This window comes from Rhodamnia argentea, chromosome 4, assembly GCF_020921035.1.
Source record: "Rhodamnia argentea isolate NSW1041297 chromosome 4, ASM2092103v1, whole genome shotgun sequence".
NCBI classification, from domain to species: Eukaryota; Viridiplantae; Streptophyta; class Magnoliopsida; order Myrtales; family Myrtaceae; genus Rhodamnia; species Rhodamnia argentea.
The window spans coordinates 28,687,593-28,710,428 of NC_063153.1; the positions used below are offsets into that span (position 1 = coordinate 28,687,593).

Sequence of the window (22,836 nt, forward strand, 5' to 3'; positions counted from 1 at the left end):
TAGATTATTCATAACAGAAAACACCTTGGAAATCCTCAATCGAATAAATTTCTTTCTACCAAAATCATCAAATAGGAAATATGTCTAACAAAATTAGCTGGCTAGGCTCAAACTGGGCCAGATGGAATTGAAGTTTGTTAGTACAAAGGCCAGTGCCCACCCCAACAGGAAGCTACCTCATGCCAAAGAAACAAGAGGGGTTTAAGATTTAGGGCGTACATGACAACGATTTTAATCCGAGCTCTGATCAGAGTCACTTTGGTGGCTTTTTGATTGTTGAATGGTAGCGTGTATTTTCACGAAAGGGTCTCCCTGGAAAAACAAATTATTAGGGGACTCTTGCGACATAATTACTCATTTTAGGAATTTCCTTTTTGGTCACTTGAGGAATTTCTTTTTTTGATCCAAAAAAGAAATTCCTAAAATCAATCAGTTTATGATTTTAGGAATTGAGACTTTGAAAAAGTATTGGGAAAAGCTAAGCCAGATCAATGGGAAAGTTGACAAGAAACCGAAAGAGGGTTGAACTTTCAAGAAATCCAGCTGGAATGCCAGAAGATATTAGTGGAATGAATGCTCCCTACTATTCCCGCACTCTCATATATCATATTACGAGAAAATTTTAATAAGAGATTGAATTGAATATTATTTTAAATAAAAGCATAAAATGCCCTCATGTTCTCAAATAAGAATTTGAAGCGAAATTTATTATGAATAAGGATTTGAAGTGACCATATCAATCTCAAAGAAGGATCCGACCTCTCCGGCTTAAGGGAAGAGGGAAAAAAAAGGGAAAAAAAGGAAAGAAGAGAAAAGTAAAGTTAAAAAATAAAAATAATAAAAAATATGTTTGTAGAATTTTTTTTGGCTAGGAAACCCCTTCTCCAATAGTTGAAATAGTCATATCCTCACCTGTCGGCCAAAATTCTTTATATGAGACAATTTCTTGCCATTATTTAAGAAAATGAGGTCACTTCATGCTTTTATATGAAATTTCCCCTTGTATTATTGATTATGAATGTTGCATACAATTCCCTACTGCGATATGATTAGAAAATGCTAATATAGAAAAGTATTTAGACTAATTTGGTTAATAACGGTTCATTAAGTAAAATAATTCATACGTAAATTATCGTCGGAGAAAAATGCGACCAAGAAGAAGCCTTGAGAGCTTGAGCCAGAGAGGAACGAGCTAGTGTTGTTGAGGAACCCATCGAAAGACGTTTGATTTTGAGGATATTTCGAGGGCTAGTGCGGAGGTACTGGGGAACGAGACGGTCCGAACAACTTTCAAGCCTGACCTGGAGGAGGAGATGACCATGGTGGCCGTGTAGAGGCTTAAGGATGTGGATCTTGTCGGCTGAGGATTTCCAGGACAAGGTCGAAGTTGTTGGAGCGATGGACCATGGCAAGGGATCGCATTCCTTGTCACCACGTCGTGTGGCAGAGCTTTGTGCGACCACTGCCTGTCTCCGGTGCGGGGTGTGACTCGTCCTTACTCCCCCACCAGGCGCCGTGCCCTGCTGATTTTGCAAAATTTTGCATATTGAAAATGCATAATTGTTAAGAGTTTTTGTATGAATAACGAAATATACTGCTTTTAACTTATTCACGTTCTATAATTATTAAAATTATCACAAACTCATGAACTTAACCCTACTTATTTACATTTAGTTTGTCCGTGTTATTCCTTCATAACATTTGCAAATTTTTTTAGTTTCATTAGTTTTAACCCCCAGGAAAAGAGGAGACTTACTTCATGTAGCCTCAGGAATTTTGATTAGTCATAAATACAACTTGTTTGGGTTATTAAGAAGTCATGGTTTCAATGGGAGTAATGCATTAACCACTAATCATATGACAAATCAAAGTATGAATATGAATCACATAATGTTCAAGCCCAAATCAAAAGCCTTTGGTATGGCTAAACCAAGACGTAGTTCACGTTTGTTGATACTTAAACTTTCACTAACATGTCCAATTAGATAAAAACTCGAGATTTGGGATTTCTCATTGCAACATGGCCCGTTTCTCAACAAAAAATAGTCATTTTGGTGTCTGGAGCTCCATTCGCATGTAAGACTATGAGCATTCCATTCCATTTGTAATTAGGTGCCGATTTCGTGATAAATCAAGGGACGACTTTTAAGTTGACCCTGTGGGTTTGGGCTTAACACACGCACACACATGAGGTCACCGAGGACATAGAGTTGAGATGTAGAAAAGCAACCGCGTTGGTGACTACTAAAGTCCGCTGTCAGTGTCCAGGACACTTCCTACCAGTGATATGGTTGACCAGGAGGGAAAGACCAAGAAGAAGACTCGGAGAAAGAAGCCGTCTCATGCTGCCATTACCATAGGACGACATAATGTCCTTGCTTGCACTAGAAATCACGCGGCTGACCAATTACATCGTGTTCTGTAGATTCACATGGCACTGTTGATCATTGGTGAATAAAAATAGCTTTCATCATATAATGCATGTGAAAAGGATTCCACAAGTTTCCGAGTTTGAGAGAGAGTTGAACTTGGAGATTCCACAAGTTTCCGAGTTTTGTTTGGGTGAAGAGGATTCTACTTTCGTGGACACGACGGAGCTTGTACGGCATCCATCACCATGGTGGATTGGAAGGTTATGCAATCTGGAGTCTCTAAAGTTGTCTTGTGACAACATAAGTGTCCTCCATGCAGATATTGGTCTTCTCTCAGAACTCAAAAGACTTGAACTTGTATGTTTTAAGCCGCAATTCCTCCCTAGGCTTCCATCAAGCTTATTGTGCTTGCTTATTAAATCCTCTAGGTCGTTGGAATCATCAATAGGTATATCAAATTTGAAGGACCTATCAGAGCTAAGGATTTATTCTTCTGGAATAACAGGTGTCCATGGCCTTGATGGTTTGGAGAATCTTCAAACTTTGGACCTTCAAGCATTGAATACGCTAGAGAGATTACCTGATCTTTCGAACTTAAAGAAGCTCAATGAACTGCATTTGGGGCACTGTCATAATCTAGTTGATATTCAAAGTATTCAAGGCTTGGGACATCTGAGGATTTTGGAGCTCATAGAGATTGTACAACTTGAGAGAGTACCTGATCTATCAAACTTGAAGAAGCTGACTGGACTTTATCTGCAGCAACATCATAATCTAACTGAGATTCGAAGCTTTGAGGGTTTGGAGAACCTGAAAATGTTAAAGAGTTAGGTGAACTCCCTCTGCTTGAGGGATTGCCTGATCTCTCAGACTTGAAGAAGCTTACCGAACTTGATGTACAGCAGTGTCACCATCTTGTCAAGATTCAAGGAAGATTAGATTCACTGGAAGACTTGTGCATCTATGGATGCAGATCTTTGGTTGAGATGCCTGCTCCTTCAAGCTTCACGAATCTGAAATCTCTGCAATGGTGTGATTGCGAGATGTTAGAAATGCAACAGGTTTGGGTCCCGAAGTCTGATCGAGTTGACACGGAATTTGGAAGTTCTGAATGTTTGATGATGAAACGGTTAGGCATCTGCGTGTCAGTTGGGTAGACATTTTTTCTTGCCATCTCTTCCGTCTTGACAATGTAGGAACAGAAAAAGGACGCACTTCCTTGATTGCGTTCAACTATGTGGATGTGCAAATGATTCAGCTAGCCAAAGTAATCACTATCCAGTTATAAGTTGTAGTTTCTCCCACCTTCTGAACCAGCTTGTGCAACTCATTATCCTGTCGAGAACTCATGTAGGTTCTGTTTCTTTTATGACCTCAATACCTTTTTGCTACTGATGAGTGTTGGACAGCTCAAATTACGTTGTTCACACACATCCTTCCTGCGAAAAGATGTTTCCAAATCCACCGCAATATCACCCTGAGAAGTAAAACAAATGCATGTCTTGAGCGAGGGATTTACCCTGATATTGAACGGGACACAGAAGGTGATAAATGTGTTCTGCTAAGTCAGGCTTGCTCTGATAATCGAATTGTCTCATGATGCTTAGCTATCCAAGCACATTATCATCGTATATAGCTAACTAAGTGGCCGCTACAGATAAAGAGGATAGCTGTAACACAGCCATGTTTAACTCTGAATGGATCCCCATGGAGTAGAGAATACAGTAATTTATAACATTGTGATTTCTGATACTAGGGGTTGGCCTTGCTCAGACAACTTCAAGTTTGGTCGATCAATCAGGTAGAGCGGACAAGTTGGTTGGAATTCAAATGCTGCTGCCGTCCGTTGATGCACTTGGTTTGATTGAGCCTTGTAACTCATAGCTGCTGAGAGGATGATTCTGAAGCATTGCAGCATTCTATATTTACGAGTTCAATCATGCTATTGATACTATTTCTCCCTGAAGTTCTTTACCAAGCAAACGCAAAAACACTCACAAACTATTCGGGTTGAAATAACAGGAATCATATCCAATGCAGACAGCGGAACATTCAATTCCTGGCCAAATTATTCTATCCAACTGTAGTTGAACTTTTTAGGAAATTTTGATTGCTTGAAAAACACCAATCCTAAGATTTACTAATGACAATGATGTAATCAACCACATCGGTACCCATTTCAGTAATGGACCTCACGGTCACTTGATCTGTTGCCGGTTGATCCTAATTTAATTTGATGATTACAGAACTTACTCAAGTATGTTAGTTTTTGGATTGCTTATAAAGTATCTGAGTATTATTTTGCTGGACTTAAAAGGGTACAAACGATCGTCCCTGCCTGCCCTAAAGAACAGGGCCGGACACCCTGCCATCCGGATAACCGACAAGCTCACCTCCGGATACCCAGCTCCTGCGGTCCAAATTTTAATTTTCTCCTACCAATTCGGGGCTGGAGCTGGACACCTAGTATCCTCAATGGTGGAATTTTTAGCCGTTCAAAATGTTTACACCACGGAGTCGGTAATGCTGTTGCCAGACAGCAGCGTAAGCTCTTCCTAACCTTACCGTTTGCCCTTGGAGATAGTTCACTGAAGAGTATTTGTGCTTTATTCTGATTTAGATTCTGCCACACATACACACACACAATTAGACTTGCATAAACCTCTTTACATGATCTCTCGAGGGTAGGCCTGTTTGTTTGTCTTTTCAAGAACATAACAAAAACAAACTTTTTCATCTTTCAGTCAAAAGTTGCAAATATTATTCGAGTTTAAAAACTATGAAAAGATTGTGTTAATCTCTGTCCAATATTCATACACTATTGTGAGAGTTTCGGATGTTTTAGGATTAAGAGAGCTGCAAATGCCTGTGTCTTAATCAGGTTCCTAATTGGCCCTATGTCAGTGGTTCAGGTCGGGTTGGTTTCCATGATACTTGACCCGACCCAAAACTTATGACCTGACCCCAAGATCCGAACCGAAAACCTGGTTTCCGTCGGTTCGGTTTAGGTTTTCGAAGGTCCACTTCAATTCATGGATGGTGTGCCTCAGTGATCACCGATCTGTACAAATCATAAGGCCTTGATAGGGACATAACCAGCTGAGATGCAAGAAATATCATCACTGATGCTTGCTACATCTTTTCCCCAAAAGAAAAAGGAAAAACTCTGGAAAGAAACTGACCTATCAAACACCCAAGAGCTCTCCACGGCAAGAAGACATAAGCAACAACGAAAAAAAAGAAAAGGGCATGGGACTTATTACTGTAGCAAACCGAGCAAAACTGAAAAACAACACAAAAGAAGCCATCCTCACCCACTATAGTAAACTTGAACTGGAACTCAGAACAGTCCACACTGAATTGAAGTTCCAAAGCATTTACAACTGTCATTTGCGGGTCCCCAAAGGCGTTCCTTCTAATCTATTTTGGATGCCCTTGATCAACACTTTGCTCCTGCAATGCAAAAAATCAACTTCAGTATGTCCCGACATGAGGGGTTAAATCACAAAGACACTCACATGGTAGTGGCCGTTCCCCTTAAAAAAAACCCTCAAATTTAAGTAGAAAGAAGTATTCTTCGATGGAGCTAATTGGCTACAAGCACTTTCAATGACTGCACCTCTATGGAAATGATTTGCGTTACATGGTTTTCCTACTTTACAAAAACCTTTCCAAGTCACTCTTTTCTGGCTTAAATTCTACGTTCCTAATATTTTCTGGTTACAACTCTCAATTATACGTTCACAATGAAGTGTACTACCTTTACGCTGTCACAACGTATTTAAGTTCAGTTCCACTTGGTCCAAGCCAGCTATAGAGTCTATCAAAAACAGTTTGTTGACCAACTGGCGAGACAAATATACAACACAAACGTCAAATAGACAGTCATCCCTTAGGCTACTAGTACCATGTAATTCTCCTGTAAAAACTACCACATAATTTCCTTCGCGATTTTCCTTTTAATTAGATGATATTCTATTGAAGTGTACTCATTAAAGATCACTTTTGGACTCAAAATTTCACAAGTCGTATCTAATGTCTGTACGGATAGACTTCACATCACCACCTCAAGGAAATTTCTATCGAATGAAATAAGTTGCCTCGCGTTCTGAAATAAGTTGACTCAGCATCCACATCGGCTGTCAATAATGGCAGTGTGGAAGCTACTGCTGCAGGCGTCCCCAACTCAGGGCAATTCCCTGATATGATACTGGGGAAACAGGAAAAATTATACCAGGACAGCTCCCCATCATCGACCCCCATGTCATCTGGATATGACTACGATGTTTTCTTGAGTTTTAGGGGGCCAGATACTCGATCAGGCATTACAAATTTCCTCTCTACCTGGTTGTTAGGTGCTAGAATGCACACATTTAAGCACGATGAAGAGCTCCCGGTTGGAGTGGAGTTTAAGTCCTGAGTTGTTCAAAGCTGTCAGCCAATCAAAAATTGCTATTCCCATCTTTTCCAAGGGCTACGCCTCTAATAAATAGTGTCTTAATGAATTGGTCCAAATGGTGGAGTGTAGTAAAACAAGGATACAGAAGGTTATGCCCATTTTTTACGACGTTACACCAGCGGAGGTCTGGCATCAAATTGGGTCTTATGAAGAACCCTTTCTTTTGCATGAGAAAAAAAATAATAACAACACTATCAGAAAGTGGAAAGCTGCTCTCAATCACATTGCCAATCTAGACGGATGGGACAATTCGAAGAAGAATAGGTATGTCATTTTTTGGGTTATTATTTTGGCACATTGTTTCCAAAATATTATCTTGTTCTTCTAATTGTGTTTTCCCTTTTCCTTCCATAATGTGAGAGGTGAAGGAGAGCTGGTAGACGAGATTGTCTAGAATGTTATAGATGAGTTGAAAACTACTTATTTGCTGGTGACAGACTATTTGGTCGGAGTTGAAAATCATGTGAAGGTAATTGACACCATCATGGGTGGTGATTCGGAGGATATAAGAATTCTTGGAATCCACGGTATGGATGGTGTAGGAAAGACTACTCTTGCTAAAATCATCTACAACCGATTGTCACGTCATTTTGATGCTTGTTGCTTCCTGTCTAACATTAGGGAAACTTCAGAACTCAAGGGCATCAAAGGTTTGCAGAATAACCTAATCTATTCCGTTCTCAAAAAAGAGTGGTCCATTAGCAATATTGAGGAAGGAATTAAGATAATCAAAGAAAGGTTATGCGATGACGCAGTATTCAGTGAAGATAACTAGCAAATCCTTGCTTAAGACGGAAATCTCGAAAAGTCTGATAATAAAATAACAATGATCCCCCCAAAAACGTCATAAACAAACTTTTTATAGGGTGTTAATCGTAATCCTAATCCTAGTAGGATTCTAAACATCAAAATCCAAAATTATAAAACTGCCATTAATAGTAAAATAAATCCTGAAAATACTATAAAAAAAAAAGGAAAACCCATCTAGACAATCTCGAATCGCCAAAATCCATCGTTAGTCACGGCCAAAAGCTGTGAATATTGATCGAGACGTCGTTTGGCTTTAGCCGACCAAATTTCAGCCCAATCCGATGTCGTCGATCCGGTCCGCCAGTTCTTGGCACATCACCGTTTCACCTTCCGATTGAATTTTTGCCTGTCTAATCGATTCAGAAACGCACTACTAATACATTCCGCATCATGCCGTAAAAAGGTTCTATTGCCACTTGATGATGTTGATCAAATGACCCATTGGGATGCACTAATAGGAAAACCTGCATGATTCAGTTTAGGGAGTAGGATTATTATAACTAGTAGAAACAGGGACATTGTCCATGTTCATGAGGTTTCTTATTCATATGAGCTTATGAGCATGAACTTCGATCAATTTCTTCAACTTTTTTGCAAACATGCTTTTGGAAGAGATTACTCTTCGGCTAACTAAGTGGCTTTCTCCAAAGAAGTGGTCAAAAGCACAGGAGGTCTTCCTCTTGCTCTTGACGCTATAGGTAAATTACTTCCACGCATAAGCAAAGATATTTGGGATGTGATATTGAAGACGCCTAAACAAGTTCCTCTCAATGAAGTAAATAGAAAGTTGAAACTAAGTTATGATGCCTTGGATGATTGCCAAAAGCATATCTTTCTTGATGTAGCTTGTCTTTTCGACTTGATCAAAGGATAGGGCTCCACTCGTGGAAAGATTCCAATCTCTTCCGGAGGAAGGTCTTGAGGTCCTTTAGAAAATGTATTTGATAAAAATTGGTGAAGACAATAAGCTGTGGATGCATGAACAGTTAAGAAGCCTTGGTAGAGACATTGTTTGTCGAGAATGTTACAAGGAACGAAAAAAAAAAAAACCAAAAACAAAAGACATACTTGTGGAACCATGTGGAAGGTTTTGGTGTGGTGATCGAAACGATGGTAAATTTGCATTTCAATTACTTTAACCCCATCAAGCTGACAAATTTCGTGCCTTTTCATTGCGATTGTTTGCTCAATAATATTTAAGGGAAGTTATTTTTGTATCTCATGATTACTGTTGTAGCTTGTGTTTTTTTCATATTAATACTTAGATACATAATCAATTGCCCGTTTGTTCTATGGTCACAAGGAACAAAAAAAAAGTGAAGCTCTTTGCCGAAAGTTTACCCTCAGCTGCTCTGCTGTTTCGCAAACGAAGAAGTTGAGAGGTTGTTAAATCTAAAATGCCCCGAAGTGAGGGTTTTTCGGGATAATTGGCCTTCGAATGACATAACATATGGAAATTCGACATGTTTGATAATGAGTAAGATAGGAATTTGTGTTTTTTTTTTTTTTTTGTCAAAAGTTGTTAGTGTTTGTCAGCTAGGTAGATGCTTTCTTTTGCTGTTCCTTCAATAGTGAAGATAAACAGACATACAATGTACACGGCTTAAGTACACCCCAAGTGCCATAAGTTGTGTACGGCGCTCACTTTAGTGCCAAAACTTTCAAATCGATCACTTTAGTGCTAAGTTTTAGTAACTTCGATCACTTAAGTGCCAACTTCTTTTAAAAACGATCATTTTAGTGCCAGAGCTAACGTGACTTGCCGAAAATTCGACACGTGATATTTTTTATTAATATTTGAGATGATGTGGCTTGGTGAATTTGACACCAAAGTGATCGTTTTTTAAAAACATTGGCACTTAAATGATCGTTTTTAAAAAAAAGTTGACACTTAAGTGGTCGTTTTGAAAGTTTTGACACTGAAGTGATCGAAGTTATAAAAATTTAGTACTAAAGTGATCTATTTGAAAGTTTTGACATTAAAGTGAGCGCCGTACTTAACTTATGGCACTTGTGGTGTACTTAAGCCCAATGTACACATTATAACTAAACAAGAGTTGATTAGACCATCCTCTCGCCATGAAATTATTGGAGTTTTACCGAGTACAATAGACCAACGTCAAGGTCTCTTGTCAATATTTGTGGCGATAATGTCTCTTCCCAAAAGCTATTACACTTGATAAAACCGAACAAAATCTTGAGAGGTCAAGCAAACGGTTGTCTTGGTGCTCAGCGAGTGGGTTGACCATTTTGTTATTTCCAATATAAGGCTATATTGATCAAATTAAAAAGTTTATGACTAAATTGAGAATCATAAGAACCGTATTTTTTCACTCTTCTTTGACTAAAACACTCCTCAAGGTCGTGTTTTGACAATTTTATCCGCAATGGGCCCCACTTTTCAGCATCCCTAGGGCACTGCTCCAGGAAAGTGTTCCCTTCTTTTTAAATCTATTTCCTATTTCTTTTCTTGTGGTCCCACCTCGACTTTCCTTAATCTTCTTCCTTCTCTTCTTTCTCTCTCGAGAGGGAGAGAAATGGAGAATCGGAAGGGTCATGTCCTTGTGTTCGCATGTCCTATTCAGGGCCACATCGACTTGCCACCAGGACGTTGACGAAGCCCTCCTCCTCGACCACCTCCGTATCCGCAGCTACTAATCCGCCTCGCTCAACCTCCGCGTAATTCACACTCTTTGCAAGGAAATTTAGCACATTGGTCAATGGATTTTTTCGATGGCTAGATGGCGAGGAAATTGATTCTCAGACTCCGGGAGGTAATGCAATGCCGAGATAATTTTCTTGTGAGCAAAGATGCGTTTGCGATTCTCATTGATTCCCTGTGCAGAGAAGGGCTTTTTTTCCAGGAAAGCGTTTCAAATTGCGGAGAGTATGCCTCAAGGCCGCCGCCCTCGGCCTCCCCGTCACCGTTCCCAGCTCCTCCTCATCGGCGCAAACTACTCCACCCTCACCGGGCTCATCAAATGCAGAGTCAAAAACCTCCTCATGCCTTGCCAGCATGCGCTACTCTCCACGGACACAATCCCCTTGTTTCCATGAGACATGTGGTGCAGACCCTTCACTCAGGCGGCCCGAGAAGGTGCTATCGTGGGTCACGAGGACCAGCTCGGCTGCCTCCGCCAACACAAGCGTGGAAATCTCCATTTCTCCACCTCTCTATTGCTCTGAGGGGACCAGGGTTACATGAGAGAACGGAGAGAAGGAAGAAGACAAAGAAAAGTGTAGATGGGATTGCAAGAAAAGAAAATAAAAAATTAATAAAAAAAAGGACACGACCAGAAAAAAATGGAATACGGAATAGGCTGCGAAAAATTGGGACCTACAGAGGGCAATATAATCAGATTATTGTATTAAGGAGTGCTTTAACCAGAGAGGGAGTGGAAGTGCGACCCCATATATTTTGGATTTTTTCAGTAATTTTTCCCATTAATGTCTATGTAACATATTAAATATCAAGTAAAAAAATTATTCAACAATTGCGTTACAATCAAATTAAATGTTACAAAGTTGGAAAAACTAGTTAACTTTAAGTATTAAGAATTGCAAAAACATCAACAACAAAGTGTTGGCAACATATTTTTCACAAGAAAATGAATTCTTGTGAATATTGTTATTTCCGAAAATAAATCAAGGAATTCTATGTCACAATATGAGTATCGATGGAAGGCCAAAGGGAGGAAGATTTGTATTGCTTTCACATCTTGAAATGTATGAATACAACCCTATTTATAGTACATAGAGTCTAATTAATCTAGGTAAGAAATATACAGAAAAGGAAAAGGATCATTTCCTTGATATATAATATTCTAGTGAATCAATTAAGCGCAATCGTATCAAAGATACGATATCAATCGATATCAAGGTATATTCATCATATCAATCGGAGATAACCATATATCTAACACTCCCCCTCAAGCTGGTGGTCTACACACATCGAGAACGCCTAGCTTGCTTAGTAGATATGCATGTTGCATCTAACAAAGAGGTTTGGTGAAGATATTCGTAGGTTGCTTTGTTGTCCTAATTCCTTTTGTCTTGATCACCCCGTCCTGGATTTTATCTTCGATGAAATGACAATCTACTTATATATGTTTCATTCTTTCATGAAAAACTGGATTTACTTTGAGGTTAAGAGTAGCATTGTTGTCACAAAACAGAATTGTTGGTTCCCTCACCCATACACCGAGATCTCCAAGCAATCCTCTCATCCAGACAATCTCACGCCTAGTTTTCGCCATTGCTCGATATTCTACCTTAGCGGATGACAATGAAACAGTCCATTGTTTCTTCATTTTCCACGAGAGTAGTGAGCTTCCCAATTTGACATAGAATCCGGTAATTGATTTTCTACTCATAGGACAAGTAGCATAATCTGTGTTGCAATATAGCATCATCTCCATGTTGTTATCTTGAGACAGTAGTATATCCAATCCTAGACATCCTTTTAAGTACTTCACTACTTTTAACGTCGCATTCATGTGGGACTATTTTGGGTCATGCATGAATTGAATGAGAATTTGTATCACATAGCATATATTGGGCATGGTCATAGTGAGGTAGATAAGCTTCCCAACAAGTCTCTGATATGCAGAGGGATCCTTAAGTAAAGGATCCTCATACATTGGTGATAATCCCATATCATATTCAGTGATCGTTAACTTAGCATTCTGCTCAATAGGAATGATAACTAGTTTGGAGTCCGATAATCCCGCTTCTGATATGATTTTTAGCACAAATTTGCGCCGACTAACACAAATTCCTTTATATGATTGTGCAATTTCAATCCCGAGAAAATATTTGGGGGGTCCCAAATCTTTAATATGGAAAGTGGAATGCAGGTACTTCTTGAATTCCTTGATGGCAGATTCATCAATCCCCATAATGAGTATATCATCAACATATATTAGCAAGTAAATATATGATATACCTCAACTCCATTTGAATAAGGCATAATCATGTTTTGATTGCTTGAATTTTGCAGTTGTCAATGCATTTGTAAATTTAGCATATCATTGACAAGAAGCATGTTTGAGTCCACATAGGAATTTGCGGAGACGACATACTCGATCCTTCCCCCGTCTGCGTAAACCTAGTGGAAGATCCATATAAATTTCCTCTTCTAAATCTCCATGAAGAAACACATTGTGAACATTCATATGATGTAAAGGCCAATCACGGAGGGCAGCAATTGAGAGAAAAGAGCGAACAATGACTTCCTTTGCTACTAGGGAAAATGTCTCTTGATAATTAAAACCTTCTTACTGTGTGAACCCCTTGGCTACTAGCTCGACCTTATAGCGCTCAATGGAACCATTTGCTTTATATTTGATTTTATACACCCACTCACACCTAATGGGCCGCCAATGAGGTGGTAAAGGGACGACATCCCATGTTTTATTCCCCATTAGAGCTTGTAGCTCATCTTTCATCGCTTCTTGCCAATGGAGATCTTTGGCGACCTCGTTATAAGTGGACGGTTCCTGTTCCTCGGATATTCTACTAATGTAGCACATATGTTCTAGTGACAAACGAGCATAGCTAACATAAGAAGAGATTGGATGGTATGTACCGGATGAGTTCAAGAAAGAACAAATGTAGTCGTTTGTCCATGTCGGTGGTCGCGTTGTGCGGCCCGAAAGTCGAAGAGGAGCAGGATCGGATGGATTAGCATCGAGCGGTCCAAGAGGGTTATGATCTGGAGATTGTGATGAACGAGTTATAGAATCCTCTGATAAATCTTCTTCACTCAAGAACCGACGATGATTGATAGTTTGTTCTTGTTTTTCCTCTAAAGATTTTTCACCTTGGAAAGGAAAAGTATCTTCATGAAAAATAACATCCCTACTAACAAAGAATCGTCCAATCGTAGGATCAAGAACCCAATAACCCTTCTCAAGAGTAGGGTATCCCATAAATATGCACTTAAGGGCACGGGGACTCAATTTGTCCCGAGAGTCCACGATAGATACATAACATCAGTAGCCAAAGACACGGAGGTGATGTATATCTAGTTTTTTACCAAAGAGTAGCTCGAAAGGAGTTCATCTATTTAGGATCCGAGTTGGCATTTGATTGATTAAGTATGCTGTTATGACCCCCTAGTTTCTCCAAAACGTTTTAGGAATGGAAGCTTGGTATTTGATGGCACGAGCAACCTCTAAGAGATGATGATGCTTTCTCCCGACAACCCCGTTTTGTTGGGGTGTGTAGACACAGGAACTTTCATGGAGGATGGCATTTGAAACAAATAGAGAGGAACACTCATGATTAAAGAATTCATGTGCATTATCAATTTGGACCTTTTGCACATATTTATGGAATTGATTTCTAATTAAGTGAAGAAATTATTAACATGGGAAATGACTTGACTCTTGGATTGTGTTAGGAAAATCCAAGTTGCACGTGTATAGTCATCCACAATTGTGAGGAAAAATCGAGATCCATCACGGTGTGGTGTATGATATGGTCCCCAAATGTCCATATGTAAGAGAGAAAAAGCTAGCTGTATTGGCACGTGAAGCGCTCTTCAAAAAAGGTAATCTTGATTGTTTTTCTAGAGGACAAATAGGACATTTTTTATGAGGAAAAGAGGCACTATGGCCTAAACGCTGATGAGACAGAATAAAATTTTTATTGATGTTAGCATTACACAAGATGCCCTTATTCAAGAGAATAAGTGAAATATCAAGATTTCTGCCAAGTGTGGCCCAAAAATAGAGTCCCTTGTGAATTTTACCCAGGCCCATCGGTTTCCCAGTCAAAAGGGCTTGAAAAAAGTAGTCGTCGGAATCGAAGTCAACTCGATAGGAATTGTCTTCACAAAGTTTGGAAACTGAAATGAGATTAAATTGGAATTCTGGGACGAGCAGAACATTTCTCAACGTAATGGATTGGCTGAGTGAAACATTGCCAATTTTAGTGACAAAAGTATTGTTTCCATTTGGGAGACGTAATGAGCTATGAGGGGAATGTTCATGGATATCAAAAAGGAAACGTTTATCGCAGACTATGTGGTCACTAGCACCTGAATCAATAATCCATGCTTTATTTGAAATGGAGCTTAAGCAATGAGAAATTCTTGGAAAACTGTTCGTCTTATCCTACGTTCCCAATTAACTAAAAGCTCTCATAATTTTTCGGAATTGATCATCATTGATGGCCTGATAAATTTTGGCATGTACTGCGATGGAGATATCTCGTTCCTTTCTTTCTTTGTTTGTTGGCTTTCCATGCAACTTCCAACAATTCTCCCGAGTGTGATAGGGACGCTTGCAATAATCACAAAATTTACCTTTGCCTTTATTGAAATTTTGGGCATGTGATTTATTTGAGCCAGAATTATGGATGTTAGATCCCTTCCACATGGGTGTTGATATGGGATAACATGCACCATCTGATTTGGGTGCTGCGAAGATGAGCCCTCCACCGTCTAATCGTGCGGAGTTGTTAGAGCAGTCCGATCTCATGAGTCGAGGGCCATCTGATTCAGCAAACAGATCAGGGCCACTCCATTTAGAAGACATTAGGTTGTCTTCTTCACCCAAAAGCTCGAGTGTCGCGGGCGATGTGCTCAATCTGCCATTGCCAAACCTCATCGCAAGCAACCGTTGTACAGGCATGGCCTTGGTCGAGAGAACAATGCGATCTCTGATTTTCAGATATTCTGAGAGGCTAAGCGTTGTGATTCTTCCTGGACCGCGAGCTGATATATTCAACCAAGTGTGGGGATGGGCTCCATGGCGAGGATTTGGTTGCGAAATGGCAATTAACTCTCATTCAAGATAAGCAAAAAAGAGTTACCTTCTCCCTTTCCTTGATTGCTCGATATTGTGCTAGAGTCGCATCTGGTCCCTCTAATTTTTCTTCAGCCATTTATAACTCATTCCAAAGCCCTGAGAGTTTGTTGAAAATCGTGGAAATCGAAAGATTTCCTTGTTTTAGCTCCAACAGGGCCTGAGTTAAGCCGAAAATCTTGGCCCTATCGAGCTTTCCATACATTTCTAGTATGTTTTCCCAAATAGCCTTTGCGTCTTTGGTTGGAGGTAGTTCCGGTAGCAACCTTCGGGGTTAGACAGTTACCAATCCATGTCCGAATGAGCTAATTACACTTCCTCCATTATCGTGCTAATCGCTCATCGGACGGTACGAGGATAGTTCTGTCGATGAACCACTCCTAGTCCTTTGTAATTAGGGCTCCCGGAGCTCTCGTGACCAGATTGAGTAGTTCTCCAGCCTCGAGAGTTGCTGTGAGATGAGACGGAGCTCAGGTCCATTGACTGTGGATGTGTACAAGGGATCTCCCAGCTCTGGTTGCCCGCCGGTGATACCTGTGAAAGGAAAATACCTAGGTCCATAGGTCGGGTATGGATTTGCCCCGAAACCAGAAGGACCCGAAACATTTTGATTTGAAAAAGGCCATTGAACATATGGACCTGAATTAAATTGCCTTAGACCGGGCAGAATAGGATCCTATCGTCCTTCATTGGACTGTGTCTGGTTTTCTCCCACCATGGTTGGATGTTGATCCGAAGGTAAATCATCCACTCTTTGGATGTTGGAAAGAGTTTCTACAACTTGGGAGTCTCCAGATTTTGTGGCTTGATTTTCTAGCATGATCAAGTGAATTGTGAAAAAAAAAAAAAAAAAAAACTTCCTCCAAAGGTTTGGCGTTTTTTTTTTTTTTTTTTTGAAGGAACAAGAAATGGGAATGGTGGAGCGGAAGCTAGGTAGAGAAGGATGACTTTGATACCATGTCACAATGTGAGTATCGATGGAAAGCTAAAGGCAGGAAGATTTGTATTGCTTTCACATCTTGAAATGTATGAATGCAACCCTATTTATAGTACATATAGTCTAATTAATCTAGTTAAGAAATATACAAAACAAGGAAAAGGATTAATTCCTTGATATACAATATTCCAGTGAATTAATTAAGTGCAATCATATCAAATATACGATATCAATCGGTGTCAAGGTATATTCATCATATCAATCGGAGATAACCATATCTCCAACATTCTAGATATGCAATTCTTAAAAAAAATATAGATCGCAAATTTCCTAAAAATACAGAATTGAATATTGCATATTTTCGTAACAATTCTTTTTCCAATTTCATAAATTCTAGTTTTTTTTTGTATGGAAATTATCCCTAATCTTTTTTTATTACCATTTTGAACGGGAAGCTTGAACACCTCTAATTCTCTATAAATAGAGAAAAGCAAATGGAGAATAATAGACAGAAATCATTCTGCTCTCAAGAAGAATCTTAATTGTTTGCACGCCTTTTCACACCAAGTCAATGCCACGAAGGTGAAGATTCCGACAATTAAAGAAAGATTAACTGCGTTGTAAGTCTTAAAATTTATCACGAAATGGCAATTGAACCACAAAATTTTTAGAAAGTACAATTAAGTCTTAATAATTGTCATAAAGTGCAATTGAGGCCTAAAAATTTCAAATTGTGCAATCAAGTTCTAAAACTTATCAAATTTTCCAAAGCAAGTCCTTTTGCTGATTTTAAATTATGAAAGTTTTAGGACTCGATTGCATTTTTGTAACAAGTTTTAAGACTTGATTGCACCATTTAAAAGTGATAGGGCTCAATTACACTTTCATGACAAATTTCAAACTTCCAGCGCGCTTATCACATTAAAGAAAGCTATCTAGGAATTTTCATTCTTATTGTATGCTTTAATGCTCTTATTAATTCATATTATTTTAGATGCATGAAATATTGCATGTTCTCATACTACAATCTGACAAATATTGAAATTTATTTGTCATGTTTTCTTTTAGTCGGAGGATATACTTACGTGATGACTTTCAAATCAACATTAAATAAAAATAGTTAATATTACGAAAAATCCCAAGCTAGTACACTTGTGACAATTTATCCAAAACTAATTTTTGACAATAAAAAATTTCAAACCTATACATCTATGACAAATTTACCTTTGTTAGCTTCCGTCAAATTTTACCGTCACATTTGTAGATGTAGATGACACATGGTGACATGATACAATGACGTTGCAAGTCCACATGCAAATCCATAGAGTTAACACCACGAAATATCGCAAAATGGTATATTTGCGATAAATTTACCTTAGATTAATTTTTTCGTTAACCAAAAATCCGAAACTGGTACACGCGTTATACATCCTGTGACACATTTACACAAGAAACACGTCGTGGTGGTGCAAATCATACGGTGGATCTTTCAAGCAAATTTGTTGCGATATGACATAAGACCGACTTAGGGATAGCGGCACTAAATGGCCAGATAAGACCTCATGGCTTGTTTTGCAGGCCTTGAAGCTTGCTGGATAGCGAGTACCGAGTGCCCATTTGCCCATTAAATGATCACGAGCAAACCCGGAAACGTCTCGACACGACAGCAAGTACTTCGTGCCCACCTCCACTGACCACACACATACTCTCAAAAATATGTGTGTGCAAGAGACGCGGGTATGCGTGTGTAGTGAATGTACTTATGTCTGTGCATGAGATGAGCGAATGGGTGTGTCCAGTGGAGGTGGGCATGATAGTGTGCTTGTGTGTAAATTGTGAGCCTGTGTGTAAACTTTCCGTGGGAGTGTATGTGCATGACCGTGAGTATCTTGTGAGCCGTGAATGTGTTTCGTGAGCTGTACCGAGCGTGCCGTGCTCCTGCGTTGGTTCCGTCATTGGTATGTGTATGGGTCGCTTGCCGTGCGCACGTGCTAGACACTCCTTCCCAGCCTATCTATAGCGAGGTCTTGGAGTTTTCTTAAGACAAATATGCTATCGAGGTGTCTTAGGGATGATTCCGAGCTCATGTCGAGACGCTTCCGATTTTACTCGGGATTGTTTAGTGGGGAAGGACCTCGCACTCTAGCTCTATGTAGAGTACTCAGTACTAGTATTCACCGAAGCATGTGGATCTTTGACTACAGTTTTGGGAGATTCCACAAGCTGGAGGGAAAACAAGCTCGAATGTCCCTCCACGTGGAGTCTAATGATGGAGTTGGGCTCTAAGTTCACGAGCACCGGCATTATCCTGCACTAGAGAGTACCTGATCGCTTTGGATTTCGTCCTCTGCTCCTCTGCCCATAAAAAAGAAGTAGCTTCTTCTTCGACATCCATTTCTGTTTCCCCCTCTCTCCGTTTTCGCCGGGTGAGACTCAGCTCTCCATTGACGTATCCTTGCTTCGATTTTTATGGATTATAGCTCGAGTCTCTGAGTTTGATGACTCATGGATTACTATCAATTATGATCTCTGTCCGGCATTCTCGCACCACATATCTATTTTCGCCAGGTGAGACTCACTCTCCATTAATGCATCCTCGCTTTGATCTTCATGGATTATAGCTTAGGTCTCTCGGTTTGATGACTCGTGGATAACTATGAATTAGGATCTTTGTCCAGCATTCTCGTGTTACATATATGTTTTCGCTAGGTGAGACTCGCTCTCCATTGACGCATCTTTTCTTCAATTTTCATGCATTATAGCTTGAGTCTCCGAGATTAATCACATTTTACAATTTAGTCTTAAACCTTTTTATATTGGCATCAATTTAGTCTATCCGGGGGTGAGAATCGTGGCCCTTGCCCAGCCTCACCCACGGTAAGTGAGGCACCATCGCCCTTGGCAACCATTGAAAAAAGAAAGAACAAAGAAAAGGTATGAAAAAAGGAAAAAGGAAAGAAAAAATAATTTTTTTTGAAAAATATGAATATTTTTAAAAATTATCCATGTTAATGCTAGCATGCCACATAGGACGGCTAACGTCTAAGTCAGCAATTTCTTGTTAAAATTATCCGAGCGGACTGAATTGGCAATACATAAAAAAAATGTTTAGGATGGAATTGACAAATTTAAAAGTAAGACTTAATTAACAAAAGCACAATAGATTGATGACCTTTGGACAATTTTCCCGAACCTCAAGTTGTTTTGATAATTCATCTAGTCATATTTAATTACTTCAAAAGTCAAAAAGTGTTAGGATGCTCCTTCATTATGTTGATAAGAAATATCTCATGTTAGAATTTAGTCATAAGAGCATCATATTTATCAACTATGAAATAATTGCAATTAGTAATATAACTATTAAAAATTACATTTTTGTTGTGACCTCTGGAGGTGAGACTTCTCAAAGGAGTTAACATTAGGGGTAATCGGTTCCCGAGTGGGCTAGTCCTCAAATGACAATTACGGTGAAAATTTGAAGACTATTTGAAGTCATAAAGAGTCTTGTCGTATAATTCTTGAGAATTCATCTGTAAGGTTGAGTAATTGTTTCATGAACTAAATATTTTTAGACAATTAGGATGATTGATGCCTAGGAAGTATGAGAGCCATTGAGTGATTGGAGACTTGGAGTGAGGCTGTAATTTACAATGTATCACCTAATCTATAATGGAATCTTGTGCTCCTTCCTTGGGTGTTGGTCTAGCAATTCGCACCCCATAAAACTTGGTGTGTCATTTACTTTTCTTTTTTGGTTATTCGTGCTTGATAACTTTTTATCGCAACAAAAACACAGTTTCCTAATTAACGTAATTAATAACGGTCCAATTTAAGGAAGCGTTTAGATAATATCATAGGCCAATTGGCAGAACAATACACGAGGTTTCACCATTGTTGCAACTTTAACACGAACTTTCAAATGTGCCAAAATAATAAACAGCCATTTACAAATTTAGCGGTTAGTGTTCTGTCAATTCTTCTTGCCGCAATCTCTGCCAAGCGTAAGACACGAATTGACACGAGCTTTTTTTTTTTTTTTTTGGTCGAAGACACGAACTTAATTTACACAGGTTTTATTGCATAAATAACAAAAGCAAATGTATTTTCAACGACACGAGTTGACATAATTACAAGATCCAAATACATGCAGGTGAACATGAATTGCCATCCCCAATTCTATCGATGTTCATTATAGAGGATAAAATTAATTTGGAGCAGTCCCAACCCTATCTCGCTGTAGCCCTAAATCCTCAATAACTCCAATGTAATTAACATGTTAAACTTGATTGCGCGTTGTAAATGAATGATCGTCATGATTTTACATTTATCATTAACGTGTTCCTTAGAAGAAATGTAGCGATGCTTAGACATATGATTCAAAGATCCATATTTCAAAGCTCCCTCATGCCAAAGAAACCAGTGGAGTTTCAAGATTTTTTCGATGCACTTCCGGTCCACAATCGCTGTTTCTCTTCTTTCTTCTTCTGTGAGGCTAATATGACAAATAATTGAATTGGCCTCATCTTTCTTTTCGTTTTTTTCTTTTTGTGGGTGGTCATTCGGCGGCTTTTGATTGTGGAATGGTAGCGTTAATTTCCACGAAAGGGTCTGTTAGAGATATGCCCTAAAGCGGCTATGTAATAGTTGCATGTTAGGGATTTCAGTTGTATTTTCAATTTCTTATTTAATTAATGGCAAAGACGTATTTATTCATTTGTCCAATTATTTACTTATATGAATAAATTCCATGAGATCAGTTGTGACCGGACCTATTTTTAAGACGTTAAGAATATGTGTGACGGGTTCACGGTTAAACTGAATCTTTAAAATGTTCTCGATCAATGGATCATTGAAAGGATATCAATGATCCTGTTGAGATCGGTGTGTTCTTGACTTCATAATTAAGTATTGGATACTTAAAGGAATGACGAGTCACAAGTCATTGGGTATTGCGATGCCCGAGTTAGAACACAGGTGCTTGTATCGGACAAGTTCACCGAACGTGACACACGTTGAACGATTAGCGACATGGAAGCTTTTAGCATGGTCAATGTCTAATTGTTCATGCTTTGATCTTGTGTAAATAATCCTTAGACCCGAGGCACAGTGTTGGCTTGTGTGTTGGATGGCTATGGTTCACGAGGACGCATATTGACGGTTCATCGATCCGTCTCTGTACTTGATGGTCACAGTTCATGCACATACGAAGTCACACGTGTGCGCAAAATGGAATCTGTCTCCTTGTCACATGCAAGGTATGATATCCTATGCAATTTAATTATGACAATGCATTGAAATCCTCGGCCGAGGTTATAACCGAGAATGAAATGTTCATGTCTCGTTTGAATGCATGTCGATTAGATTTGTGCATATGATCGAATCGGTGACTTGACAAATATTCCATGGTCTTTGTTCGATCGGGATATAGTAAGATAGAGGGATTGAATTACACCGTAGTCAAAGCCGACGGGTTCATTATGTTCTTAAAGCATTCACACTGTCTAGGTGGCTATGACATATTGCTAGATGTCACTCATGGCTTGTAGGACCTGGAGATTGATCGGGACAATCAATTCTCTTGGATGTTCTAATGTGTTAGTGCATGTCTTACTACTAGCTCGGTGATGAACCTAGGAATGTCACACACCATAACCAATTCATGATGACATTGAACGGAAAGATGATATTGCAAATATGTTTGCAATCACGACTATTGAATTAGTCGGACTGAAATTAGATTAAATATGATTTAATTTAATTTGTTATTTTTTGGTCATGGGCTATGTGCATATGATGCACACGCACGTCCTAAATCAACACATATTGATGTGCTCGAAATTGCACACATGCTGGTATATATATATTTATATATATATTTTTTTGTCTTTATATATATATATATATGTATGATATATCATATATATTGTTTTTTAATAATAATAAATAAACTAATAAAAAAATTTTGCACCTAACACACGGCCAGCACATTTGCTGGCCATGTGCACGTCTCACACGGTCAACAAAAAGTTGTTGACCGTGGGACGTGGTGCACGTTGCACACACGATCAGATCGTGTGTGCCGTGCAAACGGTTTTCCGTTTTTCTCTTCGTGCGCGAGCGTAAAAACAGTTTTTTACGCTCTTAGTGTGTGTGCCATTCTAGTGGGCTGTTTTGAGAAAAAGAGTATTCTCGCGTGTGCGTGTGAAGAGGCAAAAAGAGAGATTAAAATACTCTCTCACTTTTCATACGAAAGACCAGAAATTTTAGAGTTGTGAGAATTGCTTCCACAATATTGCTAGCACAATTCAAGTGGTGATTCTCGCGAGTTCGTTCTTCCGTTTGACGTTGCGATTGGTGGTGTGTCTAAACTAGAGGCCCGACACTTGTGGGGCTCGGATCGAAGAACATCTAAACCTGTTTCGTTTCAAGCACGCTTCAAGAGGTAAT

The 22,836-nt window shown here is 39.2% G+C and overlaps 1 protein-coding gene across 1 annotated transcript in view; it reads left to right on the forward strand.

The window, feature by feature from the left end:
- The window catches only part of LOC125314928, a 93,252-nt gene that overhangs the window by 45,101 nt on the left and 25,315 nt on the right, over positions 1–22,836 (forward strand). The window lies entirely within an intron of this gene.